Below are 20,108 nucleotides of genomic sequence, written 5' to 3' on the forward strand. Positions count from 1 at the left end.
TATAGTGAATGAAACCTGGTTACTCTCACCACAGATTACATAGGTAAACTCTGAAAACTGTTTCTGCACTCTTCCTTCTATTTGTTCCTTCTATTCAACCCCTTCCCTTTTTCTCTCTGCTTCTCTCTCTCTGCTTCTCTGCTTCTCTCTCTCTCTGCTTCTCTCTCTCTCTCTCTGCTTCTCTCTCTCTCTGCTTCTCTCTCTCACTCTCTCTATCTATCTATCTATCTATCTACAACATATGAACGAAGCAGGTTCAGGCATGGCACTCGGGCAGCGCGCGTCATATCACCCATCGCCGTGTTCCTAGTCCATAGGCTTAGCTTGATAGGCGGCGCTATAAAGACGTCAAATGCACACGCTTCCTCGATTACCTTGTGTTCTGCGCTGCTGCCACCCGCCACCATCCCCTTCTCCCCCATGTTGTCTGTCTGTGCTCCCTGTGGGGGATTTAACTCGTTGCTCCCTGCCTCAGGTCATACATGTGCAGTGAAGGCAGGGAGCGCTTCCCTATGTACATCCATTCCGCCAATGTTAAACCATTTGTCATGTGTATGAATAAATGGTGAAATCAATCACGTGAGTGTCTTGACTGAAATAATCTTGTATGTAATCGGAAGTAACGGGGACGACAACAGTTTGAACAGCTTTGTTTCATAGGTTTTCTTAAATTTCGGATTCATCCTCTACAACAACGGAAATCAATTTGACAAGCATCAGGCTCTAAACCTAGTTAGAGGCCATGGTCTGCTCACACAGGGGACACACGGTTTGTCATCTGGACTGGGGAGGACAGCTTCAGCAGGGTGACATCGTTGTTGTATTTCCGGGAGATGTAGTAGGGGTGGGTGATAACCTACAGGGAACATTGAATGGATGCCAATACAGAGAAGTCGACATTAACTCATTACATTAAGTTTCATTCATTTTGCAGAAACTTATAGTCATTATAACTGGCAAGCAGTTTTTTGAGCTTGACCATTTAAAATATTTTGTTGCTACAATGTTATATTATATATATTATAACAATTGTATATTATTGTAATAATAAAAAAACAAAGAAAAAGTGATTAATGGAACATACAATATATTTCAGAATATAAGAGACAGTCCAGAATATAAGAAGAATTCCAAAGCTTTAGCTTTTAGTCACAGTCTCTGGTCTATTCTTTTCATATTATTTGTATTTATTTGCGTATAATGCTGTTGTTTGTTATCATTGTTCCATTGCATCTTTAACAGGAATCCTCTTAAAAACAAAATAAAAACTAGGGGATCAGGAGTCAGGAGTCAAAATCTCCTAGGAAGCCAGGAGACTTTCTCTCCTGTCTTCACAGAGCAACGCTGGAGCTTTTTCAGTGACCATCGGGTTCTTGGTCACCTCCCTGATTAACCCTTGTGCTGCCTTCGGGTCACATGACCCAAAGGTTCATAACGAACCATCGTTGTGTTTGCCCAATTTTACCCAATACAAAAACAAATACAAATAATTTTCTTTTAACCTTTGCAATGTGGGAGGTCTGAGACAGCCCAATGGTTAAAAGAATGCTTCACTTGTTTTTGTATGTGGTAAAATTGTCGCAATACGACGGTGGGTCACAACGACTGATGGCTCAGAATGACCCGAAGATAACAAGGGGTTAAGGCCCTTCTCCCCCGATCGCTCAGTTTGGCCTTGCGGACAATTCTAGGAAGAGTCCTGGTGGCTTCCATTTACGGATGATGGAGGCCACTGTGCTCATTGGGACCTTCAATGCTGCAAAAATTATTCTGTACCCTTCCCCAGATCTGTGCCTCAATACAATCCTGTCTTGGAGGTCTACAGACAATTCTCTGGACTTCATGGCTTGGTTTGTGCTCCGACATGCACTGTCAACTGTGGGACCTTATATAGACAGGTATGCCTTTCCAAATCATGTCCAATCAACTGAAATTACATTAGGTGAACTCCAATATAGTTGAAACATCTCAAGGATGATCAGTGGAAACAGGTTGCACCTGAGCTACATTTTGAGTGTCATAAAGGCTGTGAAAATGTATATACATGTGATTATAGCATTTATTTTATAGATTTACAAAAATGTCAAAATATTTGTAAATATTATCATGTGGTATTGTGAGAAGAATGAGGTAAAAAGGAATTGAATACATTTTGGAATACGGCTGTAACAAAACGTGGAAAAAAGTGAAGCGCTGGGAATACTTTCCGGATGCACGTAGGTAGGACTTGCAAAATAAAAATAAAAATATGGGTCTCGCTGCATGCATCTATGGAGAGAATGTTGACTAGTCTACCATGTTTAGTGTGCATTTCTTATATTGTCAGCACGTGCAGATATATCACATTTCTCATATTGATGTTTAGGGTGTATTACGGGACACATCCTTTCGAGTACTTATTTCCAACTCACTGTAAACCATCAGAAGAAAGAAAGTGAGGGCCACACAAGATTTTCAATTTCAAAAGACATTGAATAATTTTATTTTAGGTTCAGTTCTCAAAGACAACCTTAGCATATCCATAGACTTCTGCAACAATGGCACATGATCCTCAAAAGGATTTCTGATCACGCACATAAGACCTCAGAGGTTAACTGGTTATACAAGTCCAGTATGATATGATATTCTGGTCGACTCAAGAGGCTGTTTGAAAACTCACTGCGACAGTGGCATCTTCAAATTACACTTCAACATTTGCTTTGTCGTCATTGAGTAGAGCTGGAAGCCAGCCTTCAGAAAAATAGATATTGGTGATCACTGCTTTGATATACTCATATATTTTATGGTAGTCGATGAAATAGCTGAGCTGACTGAAATAGCTGAGCTGACTGATTTGAAATTCTAGGGATGCTGAAGTGCTATTTGAAGTGCTAGGGATGGAGAGTTGCTGCTGATAAGGAAGGTAGCCAACCTGCCCAAGTAGTGGGGGAAATGTGAGGAAATTGATCTGTCCCAGCTGAGGTGGACCAGTCATGTTGCTGCCATGTCCAGGTTGGGGTGTTGCAGTGATGTTGGTCAACGGTCCAGGTGGAGCAGGGATGTTGCTGACCTGTCCAGGTTGAGGAGGAACAGCGAGGTTGGTCACGTATCCATGTTGGGGAGGACCAGTGATAGATGTGTCCCATCCAGGTTGTAGCGGATTAGAGATATTGCTTCCCTGTCCACGTTGTGGTGGAGCAACAGTAACGTTGCTGCCCTGTGTAGGTTGTGGTGAACCAGTGATGGATATGTCCCATCCAGGTATTAGCGGAGCAACAGTGATGTTGCTTCCCTGTCCAGGTTGTGGTGGAACACTGATGCTGCTATAATGTCCAAGTTGTGGTGGCCCAGTGACGTTGCTCTCCCATCCAGGTTGGGCTGAGCCAGTGATGTTGCTGCCCTGTCCAAGTTGAAGTGGTGCAACGGTGACGTTGCGTATCTGTTCAGGTTGGGAACGACCAGTGGTGTTGCTGCCCCATCCAAGTTGGGTTGGGCCAGTGATGTTGCTCACCGATCCAGGTATTAGCGGAGCAACAGTGATGCTGCTACCCTGTCCAGGTTTAGGTGGAGCAACGGTGATGTTGCCACCCTGTGCAGGTTGTGGTGGAGCAACAGTAACATTGCTACCCTGTGCAGGTTGTGGAGCAACAGTGATGTTGCTTCCCTGTCCAGGTTGTGGTGGAACACTGATGCTGCTATAATATCCAAGATGGGGTGGCCCAGTGACGTTGCTCTCCCATCCAGGTTGGGCTGAGCCAGTGACGTTGCTGCCCTGTCCAGGTTGAATTGGTGCAACAGTGACGTTGTGTATCTGTTCAGGTTGGGAACGACCAGTGGTGTTGCTGCCCCATCCAAGTTGGGGTGGGCCAGTGATGTTGCTCACCGAGCCAGGTATTAGCGGAGCAACAGTGATGCTGCTACCCTGTCCAGGTTGGGGTGAACCAGTGATGTTGCTGCCCTGTTCAGGTTGGGATGGACCAGTAATGTTGCTACCCTGTCCAGGTTGGGGTGGACCAGTGATGTTGCTGCCCTGCCCAGGTTGCGGTGCAACAGTGATGTTGCTTCCCTGTGCAGGTTGTGGTGGAACACTGATGCTGCTATAATGTCCAAGTTGGGGTGGCCCAGTGACGTTGCTCTCCCATCCAGGTTGGGTTGAGCCAGTGATGTTGCTGCCCTGTCCAGGTTGAAGTGGTGCAACGGTGACGTTGCGTATCTGTTCAGGTTGGGAACGACCAGTGGTGTTGCTGCCCCATCCAAGTTGGGGTGGGCCAGTGATGTTGCTCACCGATCCAGGTATTAGCGGAGCAACAGTGATGCTGCTACCCTGTCCAGGTTTAGGTGGAGCAACAGTGATGTTGCCACCCTGTGCAGGTTGTGGTGGAGCAACAGTAACATTGCTACCCTGTGCAGGTTGTGGTGGAGCAACAGTAACATTGCTACCCTGTGCAGGTTGTGGTGGAGCAACAGTAACATTGCTACCCTGTGCAGGTTGTGGTGGAGCAACAGTAACATTGCTACCCTGTGCAGGTTGTGGTGGAGCAACAGTAACATTGCTACCCTGTGCAGGTTGTGGAGCAACAGTGATGCTGCTACCCTGTCCAGGTTTAGGTGGAGCAACGGTGATGTTGCCACCCTGTGCAGGTTGTGGTGGAGCAACAGTAACATTGCTACCCTGTGCAGGTTGTGGAGCAACAGTGATGTTGCTTCCCTGTCCAGGTTGTGGTGGAACACTGATGCTGCTATAATATCCAAGATGGGGTGGCCCAGTGACGTTGCTCTCCCATCCAGGTTGGGCTGAGCCAGTGACGTTGCTGCCCTGTCCAGGTTGAATTGGTGCAACAGTGACGTTGCGTATCTGTTCAGGTTGGGAACGACCAGTGGTGTTGCTGCCCCATCCAAGTTGGGGTGGGCCAGTGATGTTGCTCACCGAGCCAGGTATTAGCGGAGCAACAGTGATGCTGCTACCCTGTCCAGGTTGGGGTGAACCAGTGATGTTGCTGCCCTGTTCAGGTTGGGATGGACCAGTAATGTTGCTACCCTGTCCAGGTTGGGGTGGACCAGTGATGTTGCTGCCCTGCCCAGGTTGCGGTGCAACAGTGATGTTGCTTCCCTGTGCAGGTTGTGGTGGAACACTGATGCTGCTATAATGTCCAAGTTGGGGTGGCCCAGTGACGTTGCTCTCCCATCCAGGTTGGGTTGAGCCAGTGATGTTGCTGCCCTGTCCAGGTTGAAGTGGTGCAACGGTGACGTTGCGTATCTGTTCAGGTTGGGAACGACCAGTGGTGTTGCTGCCCCATCCAAGTTGGGGTGGGCCAGTGATGTTGCTCACCGATCCAGGTATTAGCGGAGCAACAGTGATGCTGCTACCCTGTCCAGGTTTAGGTGGAGCAACAGTGATGTTGCCACCCTGTGCAGGTTGTGGTGGAGCAACAGTAACATTGCTACCCTGTGCAGGTTGTGGTGGAGCAACAGTAACATTGCTACCCTGTGCAGGTTGTGGTGGAGCAACAGTAACATTGCTACCCTGTGCAGGTTGTGGTGGAGCAACAGTAACATTGCTACCCTGTGCAGGTTGTGGTGGAGCAACAGTAACATTGCTACCCTGTGCAGGTTGTGGAGCAACAGTGATGCTGCTACCCTGTCCAGGTTTAGGTGGAGCAACGGTGATGTTGCCACCCTGTGCAGGTTGTGGTGGAGCAACAGTAACATTGCTACCCTGTGCAGGTTGTGGAGCAACAGTGATGTTGCTTCCCTGTCCAGGTTGTGGTGGAACACTGATGCTGCTATAATATCCAAGATGGGGTGGCCCAGTGACGTTGCTCTCCCATCCAGGTTGGGCTGAGCCAGTGACGTTGCTGCCCTGTCCAGGTTGAATTGGTGCAACAGTGACGTTGCGTATCTGTTCAGGTTGGGAACGACCAGTGGTGTTGCTGCCCCATCCAAGTTGGGGTGGGCCAGTGATGTTGCTCACCGAGCCAGGTATTAGCGGAGCAACAGTGATGCTGCTACCCTGTCCAGGTTGGGGTGGACCAGTGATGTTGCTGCCCTGCCCAGGTTGCGGTGCAACAGTGATGTTGCTTCCCTGTGCAGGTTGTGGTGGAACACTGATGCTGCTATAATGTCCAAGTTGGGGTGGCCCAGTGACGTTGCTCTCCCATCCAGGTTGGGTTGAGCCAGTGATGTTGCTGCCCTGTCCAGGTTGAAGTGGTGCAACGGTGACGTTGCGTATCTGTTCAGGTTGGGAACGACCAGTGGTGTTGCTGCCCCATCCAAGTTGGGGTGGGCCAGTGATGTTGCTCACCGATCCAGGTATTAGCGGAGCAACAGTGATGCTGCTACCCTGTCCAGGTTTAGGTGGAGCAACAGTGATGTTGCCACCCTGTGCAGGTTGTGGTGGAGCAACAGTAACATTGCTACCCTGTGCAGGTTGTGGTGGAGCAACAGTAACATTGCTACCCTGTGCAGGTTGTGGTGGAGCAACAGTAACATTGCTACCCTGTGCAGGTTGTGGTGGAGCAACAGTAACATTGCTACCCTGTGCAGGTTGTGGAGCAACAGTGATGTTGCTTCCCTGTCCAGGTTGTGGTGGAACACTGATGCTGCTATAATATCCAAGATGGGGTGGCTCAGTGACGTTGCTCTCCCATCCAGGTTGGGCTGAGCCAGTGACGTTGCTGCCCTGTCCAGGTTGAATTGGTGCAACAGTGACGTTGCGTATCTGTTCAGGTTGGGAACGACCAGTGGTGTTGCTGCCCCATCCAAGTTGGGGTGGGCCAGTGATGTTGCTCACCGAGCCAGGTATTAGCGGAGCAACAGTGATGCTGCTACCCTGTCCAGGTTGGGGTGAATCAGTGATGTTGCTGCCCTGTTCAGGTTGGGATGGACCAGTAATGTTGCTACCCTGTCCAGGTTGGGGTGGATCAGTGATGTTGCTGCCCTGCCCAGGTTGTGGCGCAACAGTGATGTTGCTACCCTGTGCAGGTTGTGGAGAAACAGTGATGTTGCTGCCCTGTGCAGGTTGAAGTGGTGCAACGGTGACGTTGCGTATCTGTTCAGGTTGGGAACGACCAGTGGTGTTGCTACCCCATCCAAGTTGGGTTGGGCCAGTGATGTTGCTCACCGATCCAGGTATTAGCGGAGCAACAGTGATGCTGCTACCCTGTCCAGGTTTAGGTGGAGCAACAGTGATGCTGCTACCCTGTCCAGGTTGGGGTGAACCAGTGATGTTGCTGCCCTGTTCAGGTTGGGATGGACCAGTAATGTTGCTACCCTGTGCAGGTTGTGGAGCAACAGTGATGTTGCTTCCCTGTCTAGGGTGGGGTGGGCCAGTGATGTTGCTCTCCCACCCAGGTTGGTGTGGACCAGTGATGTTGCTCTCCCACCTAGGTTGGTGTGGACCAGTGATGTTGCTACCCTGTCTAGGGTGGGATGGACCAGTGATGTTGCTGCCCCATCCAAGTTGGGGTTGGCCAGTGATGTTGCTTTCCTGTCCAGTGACGTTGCGTATCTGTTCAGGTTGGGAAAGACCAGTGGTGTTGCTGCCCCATCCAAGTTGGGGTGGGCCAGTGATGTTGCTCACCGAGCCAGGTATTAGCGGAGCAACAGTGATGCTGCTACCCTGTCCAGGTTGGGGTGAACCAGTGATGTTGCTGCCCTGTTCAGGTTGGGATGGACCAGTAATGTTGCTACCCTGTCCAGGTTGGGGTGGACCAGTGATGTTGCTGCCCTGCCCAGGTTGTGGTGCAACAGTGATGTTGCTTCCCTGTGCAGGTTGTGGTGGAACACTGATGCTGCTATAATGTCCAAGTTGGGGTGGCCCAGTGACGTTGCTCTCCCATCCAGGTTGGGTTGAGCCAGTGATGTTGCTGCCCTGTCCAGGTTGAAGTGGTGCAACGGTGACGTTGCGTATCTGTTCAGGTTGGGAACGACCAGTGGTGTTGCTGCCCCATCCAAGTTGGGGTGGGCCAGTGATGTTGCTCACCGATCCAGGTATTAGCGGAGCAACAGTGATGCTGCTACCCTGTCCAGGTTTAGGTGGAGCAACAGTGATGTTGCCACCATGTGCAGGTTGTGGTGGAGCAACAGTAACATTGCTACCCTGTGCAGGTTGTGGTGGAGCAACAGTAACATTGCTACCCTGTGCAGGTTGTGGTGGAGCAACAGTAACATTGCTACCCTGTGCAGGTTGTGGTGGAGCAACAGTAACATTGCTACCCTGTGCAGGTTGTGGTGGAGCAACAGTAACATTGCTACCCTGTGCAGGTTGTGGAGCAACAGTGATGTTGCTTCCCTGTCCAGGTTGTGGTGGAACACTGATGCTGCTATAATATCCAAGATGGGGTGGCCCAGTGACGTTGCTCTCCCATCCAGGTTGGGCTGAGCCAGTGACGTTGCTGCCCTGTCCAGGTTGAATTGGTGCAACAGTGACGTTGCGTATCTGTTCAGGTTGGGAACGACCAGTGGTGTTGCTGCCCCATCCAAGTTGGGGTGGGCCAGTGATGTTGCTCACCGATCCAGGTATTAGCGGAGCAACAGTGATGCTGCTACCCTGTCCAGGTTTAGGTGGAGCAACAGTGATGTTGCCACCCTGTGCAGGTTGTGGTGGAGCAACAGTAACATTGCTACCCTGTGCAGGTTGTGGTGGAGCAACAGTAACATTGCTACCCTGTGCAGGTTGTGGTGGAGCAACAGTAACATTGCTACCCTGTGCAGGTTGTGGAGCAACAGTGATGTTGCTTCCCTGTCCAGGTTGTGGTGGAACACTGATGCTGCTATAATATCCAAGATGGGGTGGCCCAGTGACGTTGCTCTCCCATCCAGGTTGGGCTGAGCCAGTGACGTTGCTGCCCTGTCCAGGTTGAATTGGTGCAACAGTGACGTTGCGTATCTGTTCAGGTTGGGAACGTCCAGTGGTGTTGCAGCCCCATCCAAGTTGGGGTGGGCCAGTGATGTTGCTGCCCTGTTCAGGTTGGGATGGACCAGTAATGTTGCTGCCCTGCCCAGGTTGTGGTGCAACAGTGATGTTGCTTCCCTGTGCAGGTTGTGGTGGAACACTGATGCTGCTATAATGTCCAAGTTGGGGTGGCCCAGTGACGTTGCTCTCCCATCCAGGTTGGGTTGAGCCAGTGATGTTGCTGCCCTGTCCAGGTTGAAGTGGTGCAACGGTGACGTTGCGTATCTGTTCAGGTTGGGAACGACCAGTGGTGTTGCTGCCCCATCCAAGTTGGGGTGGGCCAGTGATGTTGCTCACCGATCCAGGTATTAGCGGAGCAACGGTGATGCTGCTACCCTGTCCAGGTTTAGGTGGAGCAACAGTGATGTTGCCACCCTGTGCAGGTTGTGGTGGAGCAACAGTAACATTGCTACCCTGTGCAGGTTGTGGTGGAGCAACAGTAACATTGCTATCCTGTGCAGGTTGTGGTGGAGCAACAGTAACATTGCTACCCTGTGCAGGTTGTGGAGCAACAGTGATGTTGCTTCCCTGTCCAGGTTGTGGTGGAACACTGATGCTGCTATAATATCCAAGATGGGGTGGCCCAGTGACGTTGCTCTCCCATCCAGGTTGGGCTGAGCCAGTGACGTTGCTGCCCTGTCCAGGTTGAATTGGTGCAACAGTGACGTTGCGTATCTGTTCAGGTTGGGAACGTCCAGTGGTGTTGCAGCCCCATCCAAGTTGGGGTGGGCCAGTGATGTTGCTCACCGAGCCAGGTATTAGCGGAGCAACAGTGATGCTGCTACCCTGTCCAGGTTGGGGTGAACCAGTGATGTTGCTGCCCTGTTCAGGTTGGGATGGACCAGTAATGTTGCTACCCTGTGCAGGTTGTGGAGCAACAGTGATGTTGCTTCCCTGTCTAGGGTGGGGTGGGCCAGTGATGTTGCTCTCCCACCCAGGTTGGTGTGGACCAGTGATGTTGCTCTCCCACCTAGGTTGGTGTGGACCAGTGATGTTGCTACCCTGTCTAGGGTGGGATGGACCAGTTATGTTGCTGCCCTGTCCAGGTTGGGATGGACCAGTGATTTTGCTTTCCTGTCCAGTGACGTTGCGTATCTGTTCAGGTTGGGAACGACCAGTGGTGTTGCTGCCCCATCCAAGTTGGGGTGGGCCAGTGATGTTGCTCACCGAGCCAGGTATTAGCGGAGCAACAGTGATGCTGCTACCCTGTCCAGGTTGGGGTGAACCAGTGATGTTGCTGCCCTGTTCAGGTTGGGATGGACCAGTAATGTTGCTACCCTGTCCAGGTTGGGGTGGACCAGTGATGTTGCTTCCCTGTCCAGGTTGGGGTGGAACACTGATGCTGGTTGCCCATCCAGTTTGTGGCGGAATAGTGACGGATTTGACCCATCCTGGTATAGGTGGACCAGTGATGTTGCTGCCCTGCCCAGGTTGTGGTTCAACAGTGATGTTGCTGCCCTGTGCAGGTTGTGGTGGAGCAACAGTAACATTGCTACCCTGTGCAGGTTGTGGAGCAACAGTGATGTTGCTTCCCTGTCCAGGTTGTGGTGGAACACTGATGCTGCTATAATGTCCAACTTGGGGTGGCCCAGTGACGTTGCTCTCCCATCCAGGTTGGGCTGAGCCAGTGATGTTGCTGCCCTGTCCAGGTTGAAGTGGTGCAACGGTGACGTTGCGTATCTGTTCAGGTTGGGAACGACCAGTGGTGTTGCTGCCCCATCCAAGTTGGGGTGGGCCAGTGATGTTGCTCACCGATCCAGGTATTAGCGGAGCAACAGTGATGCTGCTACCCTGTCCAGGTTGGGGTGAACCAGTGATGTTGCTGCCCTGTTCAGGTTGGGATGGACCAGTAATGTTGCTACCCTGTCCAGGTTGGGGTGGACCAGTGATGTTGCTGCCCTGCCCAGGTTGTGGTGCAACAGTGATGTTGCTACCCTGTGCAGGTTGTGGAGAAACAGTGATGTTGCTTCCCTGTCTAGGGTGGGGTGGGCCAGTGATGTTGCTCTCCCACCCAGGTTGGTGTGGACCAGTGATGTTGCTCTCCCACCTAGGTTGGTGTGGACCAGTGATGTTGCTACCCTGTCTAGGGTGGGATGGACCAGTGATGTTGCTGCCCCATCCAAGTTGGGGTGGGCCAGTGATGTTGCTTTCCTGTCCAGTGACGTTGCGTATCTGTTCAGGTTGGGAAAGACCAGTGGTGTTGCTGCCCCATCCAAGTTGGGGTGGGCCAGTGATGTTGCTCACCGAGCCAGGTATTAGCGGACCAACAGTGATGCTGCTACCCTGTCCAGGTTGGGGTGGAGCAACAGTAACATTGCTACCCTGTGCAGGTTGTGGAGCAACAGTGATGTTGCTGCCCTGTCCAGGTTGAAGTGGTGCAACGGTGACGTTGCGTATCTGTTCAGGTTGGGAACGACCAGTGGTGTTGCTGCCCCATTCAAGTTGGGGTGGGCCAGTGATGTTGCTCACCGATCCAGGTATTAGCGGAGCAACAGTGATGCTGCTACCCTGTCCAGGATTAGGTGGAGCAACGGTGATGTTGCCACCCTGTGCAGGTTGTGGTGGAGCAACAGTAACATTGCTACCCTGTGCAGGTTGTGGAGTAACAGTGATGTTGCGAACCGATCCGGCTTGTAGTGGAGCAACAGTGATGTTGCTTCCCTGTCCAGGTTGTGGTGGAACACTGATGCTGCTATAATGTCCAAGTTGGGGTGGCCCAGTGACGTTGCCCTCCCATCCAGGTTGGGCTGAGCCAGTGATGTTGCTGCCCTGTTCAGGTTGGGATGGACCAGTAATGTTGCTACCCTGTCCAGGTTGGGGTGGATCAGTGATGTTGCTGCCCTGCCCAGGTTGTGGCGCAACAGTGATGTTGCTACCCTGTGCAGGTTGTGGAGAAACAGTGATGTTGCTGCCCTGTGCAGGTTGAAGTGGTGCAACGGTGACGTTGCGTATCTGTTCAGGTTGGGAACGACCAGTGGTGTTGCTACCCCATCCAAGTTGGGTTGGGCCAGTGATGTTGCTCACCGATCCAGGTATTAGCGGAGCAACAGTGATGCTGCTACCCTGTCCAGGTTTAGGTGGAGCAACAGTGATGCTGCTACCCTGTCCAGGTTGGGGTGAACCAGTGATGTTGCTGCCCTGTTCAGGTTGGGATGGACCAGTAATGTTGCTACCCTGTGCAGGTTGTGGAGCAACAGTGATGTTGCTTCCCTGTCTAGGGTGGGGTGGGCCAGTGACGTTGCTCTCCCACCCAGGTTGGTGTGGACCAGTGATGTTGCTACCCTGTCTAGGGTGGGATGGACCAGTTATGTTGCTGCCCTGTCCAGGTTGGGATGGACCAGTGATTTTGCTTTCCTGTCCAGTGACGTTGCGTATCTGTTCAGGTTGGGAACGACCAGTGGTGTTGCTGCCCCATCCAAGTTGGGGTGGGCCAGTGATGTTGCTCACCGAGCCAGGTATTAGCGGAGCAACAGTGATGCTGCTACCCTGTCCAGGTTGGGGTGAACCAGTGGTGTTGCTGCCCTGTTCAGGTTGGGATGGACCAGTAATGTTGCTACCCTGTCCAGGTTGGGGTGGACCAGTGATGTTGCTTCCCTGTCCAGGTTGGGGTGGAACACTGATGCTGGTTGCCCATCCAGTTTGTGGTGGAATAGTGACGGATTTGACCCATCCTGGTATAGGTGGACCAGTGATGTTGCTGCCCTGCCCAGGTTGTGGTTCAACAGTGATGTTGCTGCCCTGTGCAGGTTGTGGTGGAGCAACAGTAACATTGCTACCCTGTGCAGGTTGTGGAGCAACAGTGATGTTGCTTCCCTGTCCAGGTTGTGGTGGAACACTGATGCTGCTATAATGTCCAACTTGGGGTGGCCCAGTGACGTTGCTCTCCCATCCAGGTTGGGCTGAGCCAGTGATGTTGCTGCCCTGTCCAGGTTGAAGTGGTGCAACGGTGACGTTGCGTATCTGTTCAGGTTGGGAACGACCAGTGGTGTTGCTGCCCCATCCAAGTTGGGGTGGGCCAGTGATGTTGCTCACCGATCCAGGTATTAGCGGAGCAACAGTGATGCTGCTACCCTGTCCAGGTTGGGGTGAACCAGTGATGTTGCTGCCCTGTTCAGGTTGGGATGGACCAGTAATGTTGCTACCCTGTCCAGGTTGGGGTGGACCAGTGATGTTGCTGCCCTGCCCAGGTTGTGGTGCAACAGTGATGTTGCTACCCTGTGCAGGTTGTGGAGAAACAGTGATGTTGATTCCCTGTCTAGGGTGGGGTGGGCCAGTGATGTTGCTCTCCCACCCAGGTTGGTGTGGACCAGTGATGTTGCTCTCCCACCTAGGTTGGTGTGGACCAGTGATGTTGCTACCCTGTCTAGGGTGGGATGGACCAGTGATGTTGCTGCCCCATCCAAGTTGGGGTGGGCCAGTGATGTGGCTTTCCTGTCCAGTGACGTTGCGTATCTGTTCAGGTTGGGAAAGACCAGTGGTGTTGCTGCCCCATCCAAGTTGGGGTGGGCCAGTGATGTTGCTCACCGAGCCAGGTATTAGCGGAGCAACAGTGATGCTGCTACCCTGTCCAGGTTGGGGTGGACCAGTGATGTTGCTGCCCTGCCCAGGTTGTGGTGCAACAGTGATGCTGCTACCCTGTGCAGGTTGTGGTGGAGCAACAGTGATGTTGCTGCCCTGTCCAGGTTGAAGTGGTGCAACGGTGACATTGCGTATCTGTTCAGGTTGGGAACGACCAGTGGTGTTGCTGCCCCATCCAAGTTGGGGTGGGCCAGTGATGTTGCTCACCGATCCAGGTATTAGCGGAGCAACAGTGATGCTGCTACCCTGTCCAGGATTAGGTGGAGCAACGGTGATGTTGCCACCCTGTGCAGGTTGTGGTGGAGCAACAGTAACATTGCTACCCTGTGCAGGTTGTGGTGGAACACTGATGCTGCTATAATGTCCAAATTGGGGTGGCCCAGTGACGTTGCTCTCCCATCCAGGTTGGGCTGAGCCAGTGATGTTGCTGCCCTGTCCAGGTTGAAGTGGTGCAACGGTGACGTTGCGTATCTGTTCAGGTTGGGAACGACCAGTGGTGTTGCTGCCCCATCCAGGTTGAGGTGGGCCTGTGACGTTGCTCTCCCATCCAGGTTGAAGTGGGCCAGTGACGTTGCTCTCCCATCCAGGTTGAAGTGGGCCAGTGACGTTGCTCTCCCATCCAGGTTGAAGTGGGCCAGTGACGTTGCTCTCCCATCCAGGTTGAAGTGGACCAGTGACGTTGTTCTCCCATCCAGGTTGAAGTGGGCCAGTGACGTTGCTCTCCCATCCAGGTTGAAGTGGGCCAGTGACGTTGCTCTCCCATCCAGGTTGAAGTGGGCCAGTGACGTTGCTCTCCCATCCAGGTTGAGGTGGGCCAGTGACGTTGCTCTCCCATCCAGGTTGAGGTGGGCCAGTGATGTTGCTCTCCCACCCAGGTTGAGGTGGGCCAGTGACGTTGCTCTCCCATCCAGGTTGAGGTGGGCCAGTGACGTTGCTCTCCCACCCAGGTTGAGGTGGGCCAGTGACGTTGCTCTCCCATCCAGGTTGAGGTGGGCCAGTGACGTTGCTCTCCCATCCAGGTTGAGGTGGGCCAGTGACGTTGCTCTCCCATCCAGGTTGAGGTGGGCCAGTGACGTTGCTCTCCCATCCAGGTTGAGGTGGGCCAGTGACGTTGCTCTCCCACCCAGGTTGAGGTGGGCCAGTGACGTTGCTCTCCCATCCAGGTTGAGGTGGGCCAGTGACGTTGCTCTCCCATCCAGGTTGAGGTGGGCCAGTGACGTTGCTCTCCCACCCAGATTGAGGTGGGCCAGTGACGTTGCTCTCCCACCCAGGTTGAGGTGGGCCAGTGACGTTGCTCTCCCATCCAGGTTGAAGTGGGCCAGTGATGTTGCTCTCCCAACTCCCGGCGTTGTCAACATGTTGCTGTCTGCCTTTAGGTGGTCCCTGTCCCACTAGTACAGAACTGGGCGCTCGACTTCCTCCTTTAGACTGATAGTTACTGTATGCAGAGTCAGAGCCAGTGACATCCAACAGGCTTCCATAAGGCAAGGGCTCATTGATAAAATCTGTAACTGGAGGTAAAGGAACATTTTATTTTGTCCAGTCTTAATTGGATTCTCATATTCAAGTTTACTTATCTTACCTATTGTGTCTGGGTGAACTGTTCTGACTCCAAACAGGACACAAATCCAGGACACACTGTTGCAAAGAGTAAATATTTTCAGAATGCAAGATTACATTAACTGTAAAAACATTGCTTTCTGCACTGCATCTTACCTGTAAAAGCATCCTAGTAGCATGGCTGCCAGTCAAAATAGTATCACTTTAAAGTCTGTATGTAGACTCATTAGACTGCCAACCGAAAACAAACTTGGCAGAGTACAACTAATGATTTAGAATGCGCTGCTTAATGCTTTATGGGCAGGTCTTCCAAGTAATTAAAAACAGCTGACAATAATCGTTATCAGTCACCCAATCATATAAGCTTACTTGTAGTCAATTCACAACATTATCCCAAGTCATTAGGTATCCACTTGCTTCCTAATGTCAACATATTGACACCTAGATAATTATTTTATTTGTATCAAATGTATTTTTGTAAAAGGTAAAACACATGAATCAACTAAAAAGGCGCGTTCGACATCGGCTGCAGCTGTATGAAACGCCCGGCGAGAGTTGCCGCTCGCAGTTGGGGTCGGGGAGGACTTAAAAACGTCTTCTTAAAGTCGGACATTCCTCCTTCTCGTGGTTTGATGCGTTGACGATGCGTTACACGGGGGCCAAATGTCCCTGGACCCTCCTGTGGCCCCCCTGAGCTGACTTAAAAAATATATATGTAGCCGGGTGGTGAATTAGTTGTAGCACCCCCGTCATTTTAGTTTCTGGGTGAATGCATGTGTATGTAAATGACTAAGAAATGACTAAAATGTATGTATATATATTTTGTTGTGGACCTGAGGGGTACATTTTGGGTTGTTTGTTTCGGCCACTGGGTGGCGGTGTCGCGAACCAGGTGTTGACGCGGTGCATCTTGGTCGTTCTTTCATTTCTTTTTCGTCCGAACATGAAAGCAGCCCCTTTGGAAACTGCCGGAGTAAACCGTGTAAACATCTAGGTAAATGTTGTAATACTGTTTAAAACATGTATGTTAAAAGGTTTGAATTATACCTGTTCATCTTTTACTGGATGATGTTTTGTGTTTATTATATATTTTTGGATAGTATGTGGCGGCTAACGCCAGTGTTTCCGTGACTGTATATTTATATTGTTTTGTTTTCTTTGTCAGTGTTCCTAAGTCCACTGCCGTATTGTTTTGTATTATTTTGTTTTAAATCATTTCTTGGGGTGTGCTTTCTGCGAAAGTAACAGTTAATAAACGAACCCGGGAAAAGTAATTGTGTCCTGTGTCGGTCTCAGTTCGGCAGGCTACATATATTTTACACATTGTTTTTCTTCTTCTATTAGTCATCATGAAACGAGGAAGGGACATTTCAGCCTTTTTTGCCCCAGTAAATAAAATGTAAAGCTAAATTAAAGTTGTTTAAATATCATTCTGGTTTTTAATGTTCCCCTCTGATTAAACACTGGCCCCCCCTTGGCCCCACCAGTAAAATTTGTCTAGAACCGCCACTGGTCACGAATTTAATTGTTTTTGCATTAGAACTTGCACGAACCAGTGCAATGAAGTTTGTCATTTTATGTAGGTTATTGGGCTGTTAAACTCTCTCTCCAATCTGCAGATTGATAATAGGCCTACAACCAGAACTCAACTTAGTCTTTCTGTTCATGGAGAGGCGGACTGAGGCCGAATCCCAATTTTCTGTCTAGCGGTGCGTGTCCACTACAGCATTGTTTTAACGCTCTGCACCGCTTGCCTTCCCACAGTACACCACGCTCAGGGGCGTGTCCGACAGGTTAATACAGAGTTGTAGTTCACTAAGGTCACTGTTGTAGTCATGGCCAAGCGTGCAGCCTTGGGTTCATGTACTCACAATATCGATCAAAATACCACTTTTACACAACATTTGTGTAAAAATACACAATATTTTATTAGTGCAAGATTACAGTAGAATACATGTTACGCCACCGGTCACTCAACCAGTCGTTTGTCGGCTGGGCTAGCGAGCTAGCAGTGGCACAGAACAGTCATGTAATGTGACGAGACTGAATTTAAAAGTATAGAAACACACCAGGGACACTGACAACATCGGCAACCCTGCACCATGCATTATTATTTTTATGTCATCTTTAAATTCAGGCTCGTCACATTACGTAACAGTGTTCTGAATAGAACTGGGTGTGCAGACACATACGAAAAGTTTCTCCTCCATCTTGAAATTGTAAAACCTAGAAATGTTTACCATGACCAACGGTTGCTACGTTACAAGAAACAAGCAACCAATCCGATTTGCCGAAGCTAGCGTTTAACGCTCTTCATTTACATGAAGTTGACAATGCCCTACGCCAGCGTCAACGCCCGGTTTCATTGAAAATGAATTGGAAGCCGACGCCCCGCGCCGCCTGCTCCGCTGTCGTGGACACGCACCGTTAAAGATGCTGTAAAGTGGAATCGAAAATGAGTTTTAAGTTCATCACACCACAGAAGAATGTGTTGTTAACTACCCATCCAAATTTGAATGAAAAAAAACAATTGTTGTGTTCAATTAGGCTTTGAAATCGTGAGAAAATCAGCAGTCTTCTCTGCTTGAGACTGGGGGGGCGTGTCGCTTGAAGGAGCTGAAGCTCCGCCCCCTCAAATTGATTGAATTTAGCAACAACAGCAACAACTAGCTAAATCAATTGCAGATATCAGAACAGACCTACCTGCAGTCTCTGAGTGTTTTATGTGTTAATTACTTTGTCTTTGCATCGTACCGCTGAGTAACAGAACGCAACCGTCTGATCTGACGTAGATAGGTCAGTGTGACGTAGATAGGTTGGGTTTTGCCCCGCCTATACAAAACCTGAGCTGAAATACTGGTGAGAAACTGTTCAACGGTCTAACTCCACATTTCAGTGGGACAAGTTTTACAGCTTTGCACATGCTTTCAGTAACTCATTTCACACATTAAATGTACTGAGAAGCAAATCATGGCATTAGCTTTACAGCATCTTTAAGCCGAATCCCTTACCCCTACCCCTAACCCCTACCCCTTAGTTTACCCATAGCCCTTGTCCTTCAAAACTGAGGGTTAAGGGCTAGGAGTGAAAACATACCCCTATGAAATGGGACACCACTTGGTTACGTATATCAATGTCTCCAAAGCAAGTGTTAGGCACTGATATCAAATGAAATTTGCTTCTAATGGAGTTTATTTAAAACTGTAGACATGCATGGAGTCCATTCAAGGCTAATCAGAGAAACGCGGGACTGTAGTGCAAATCAGCAATTTAACATTAGCGTAGCAAACTAGCGATTTTTAAAAACGTTTCAATTAAGAACATGGTTGCAATATATATGTACAGGACTGTGTAGAGCACAAAACAAGACTGTCTTAATTTTTTTATCAATTATTTAAGCCAAAAATTGGCTTAAATACCCTTTACCCCTACGATAGTTTTTGGCAATAGGACCATTTTTGGCCTCACAGCTCCACCCTATTTGGCTCTGGTCTGTACCTTTGTCACGCCCCAATCTCAGGGTTCGTGTAGATCTCAGACACTAGTTTAGCTGCGCGCTGCTCTGTGTACCTACTTCCATGGGAATTACAATCCACCAGTTTTGAAAACCTTGGACAATTTAAAGAAGGATCTGCTAAGCCGCTGTTGCTGAAAAGAGGTGCTGTTTTCACAACCTCAAGCTGTAAGTATTATTTTGTCGCCAACAGTTATTAGCAATACTATCCTGTATCTATGTAGAATGTGTGATGTAGTTTATTGGCAATGGGGCTAACGTTATTTCATGTTCCTGACTGTGTTTCATTCGAATACATAACCTGTGTTACATAACAAATCTCACAATTAAAATGTAGCTGTATAACGGTAGGTTTTGAAAAAAACAACCGTTGTGACGTCACAACGGAGGCTCCACTTTTTTGGCTCTTGTCTGTACCTTTGTCACGCCCCAAAATTTGCTGTTGAAAACAGTGTTGTGTAGACACAATATATTTATTTGTACGTTTTTATTTCAAGTCTCCACCTTCGATGTTTCAGTGAGTGTTGGCAGTGTTGCGTCTTTGCTCCGCAGTTTCACTCGTTGTAGACCAACCAATCAGCGCGCAGCTCTTCTATATATTCATGAGCATACCATAAAAGGAGAAAACCTAGCGTTTTTTCCAGGGACAAATTCACTGGAAGCATCAGGGGGCATAGAACAGCAGCCCGGCCATTTTCAGCCCAACCAATGTTACATACCCTATTTGGAGACCTTAAGGAACAGTGTAAATACCCCCAAAAAAACAGTCAATCACCCCTTTAAGGAACAATGTGAAATACCCTATCAAATCAGTAAATGACTGTTACGCACTACTCCCGTTAGGGAGGGGAAGCAACACCCCGCCGCTCAAGAACCCCCAGCGGTCAGAAAAAGAGGCATGGAGTCGTGGCGCAAGCAAGGGCACAGACACAAGGTCACCGTCAAGATAAGGGCGTTTATTAGCCACGGCGATAGTAGGGAGAAGGGGCTGGACGGGACCAAAGCAAAGAAAACAAAAGACAGCCCACCCTTACCTGTCCTAACTACCAACCAAACAATACTGACTAACTGGCGCTCGAGCAGAACACCCTAACCAAAATACAGGGGGTGGTCCGCCCAGATCTAACCTGATGCGTTTAGACAAGGAAGATACCCTACGGGTGATGTAAGCCCAGGGCGCCTTGCCTAACACACAAGGTGCTTCCCCTCCTCCCTGGGAAGACAAAAGAAATAACCTGTAGAGAATGGAAACAGAGCAAAACAAACACGCACACACAAAACACATGTCAGGACTGGGGACGTAACAATGACCCCTTTAACACTCAGTTTCGAGGGACAAGAGCTATGGGTAAGGGGTTGTAAGACAGAATCAAATCTTTGTCGTTAGAACTCGTGCAGTTGCTCTCGAGAAAATGCGCTCGGCTACACAGCCAGCAGTTCTCGAATTTATCTCACGGTACTTTGATGATATACGTCACAGTGACCTAGCCTCGGTGTCAAGTCGGACAAAATTGTCTAACCAGC

The 20,108-nt window shown here is 49.9% G+C and overlaps 1 long non-coding RNA gene across 1 annotated transcript; it reads right to left on the bottom strand.

Moving 5' to 3' along the window:
• Positions 1-14,855: 14,855 nt before the first annotated feature.
• LOC134030784 (uncharacterized) lies at positions 14,856-15,346 on the bottom strand. The gene is made up of 3 exons (XR_009931732.1): positions 15,227-15,346; positions 15,093-15,148; positions 14,856-15,021 (listed from the first exon to the last, which is right to left on the bottom strand). It is a non-coding gene; the product is annotated as an uncharacterized LOC134030784 (long non-coding RNA).
• Positions 15,347-20,108: the final 4,762 nt, after the last annotated feature.

Source organism: Osmerus eperlanus, chromosome 12, assembly GCF_963692335.1.
Source record: "Osmerus eperlanus chromosome 12, fOsmEpe2.1, whole genome shotgun sequence".
Taxonomy (NCBI): domain Eukaryota; kingdom Metazoa; phylum Chordata; class Actinopteri; order Osmeriformes; family Osmeridae; genus Osmerus; species Osmerus eperlanus.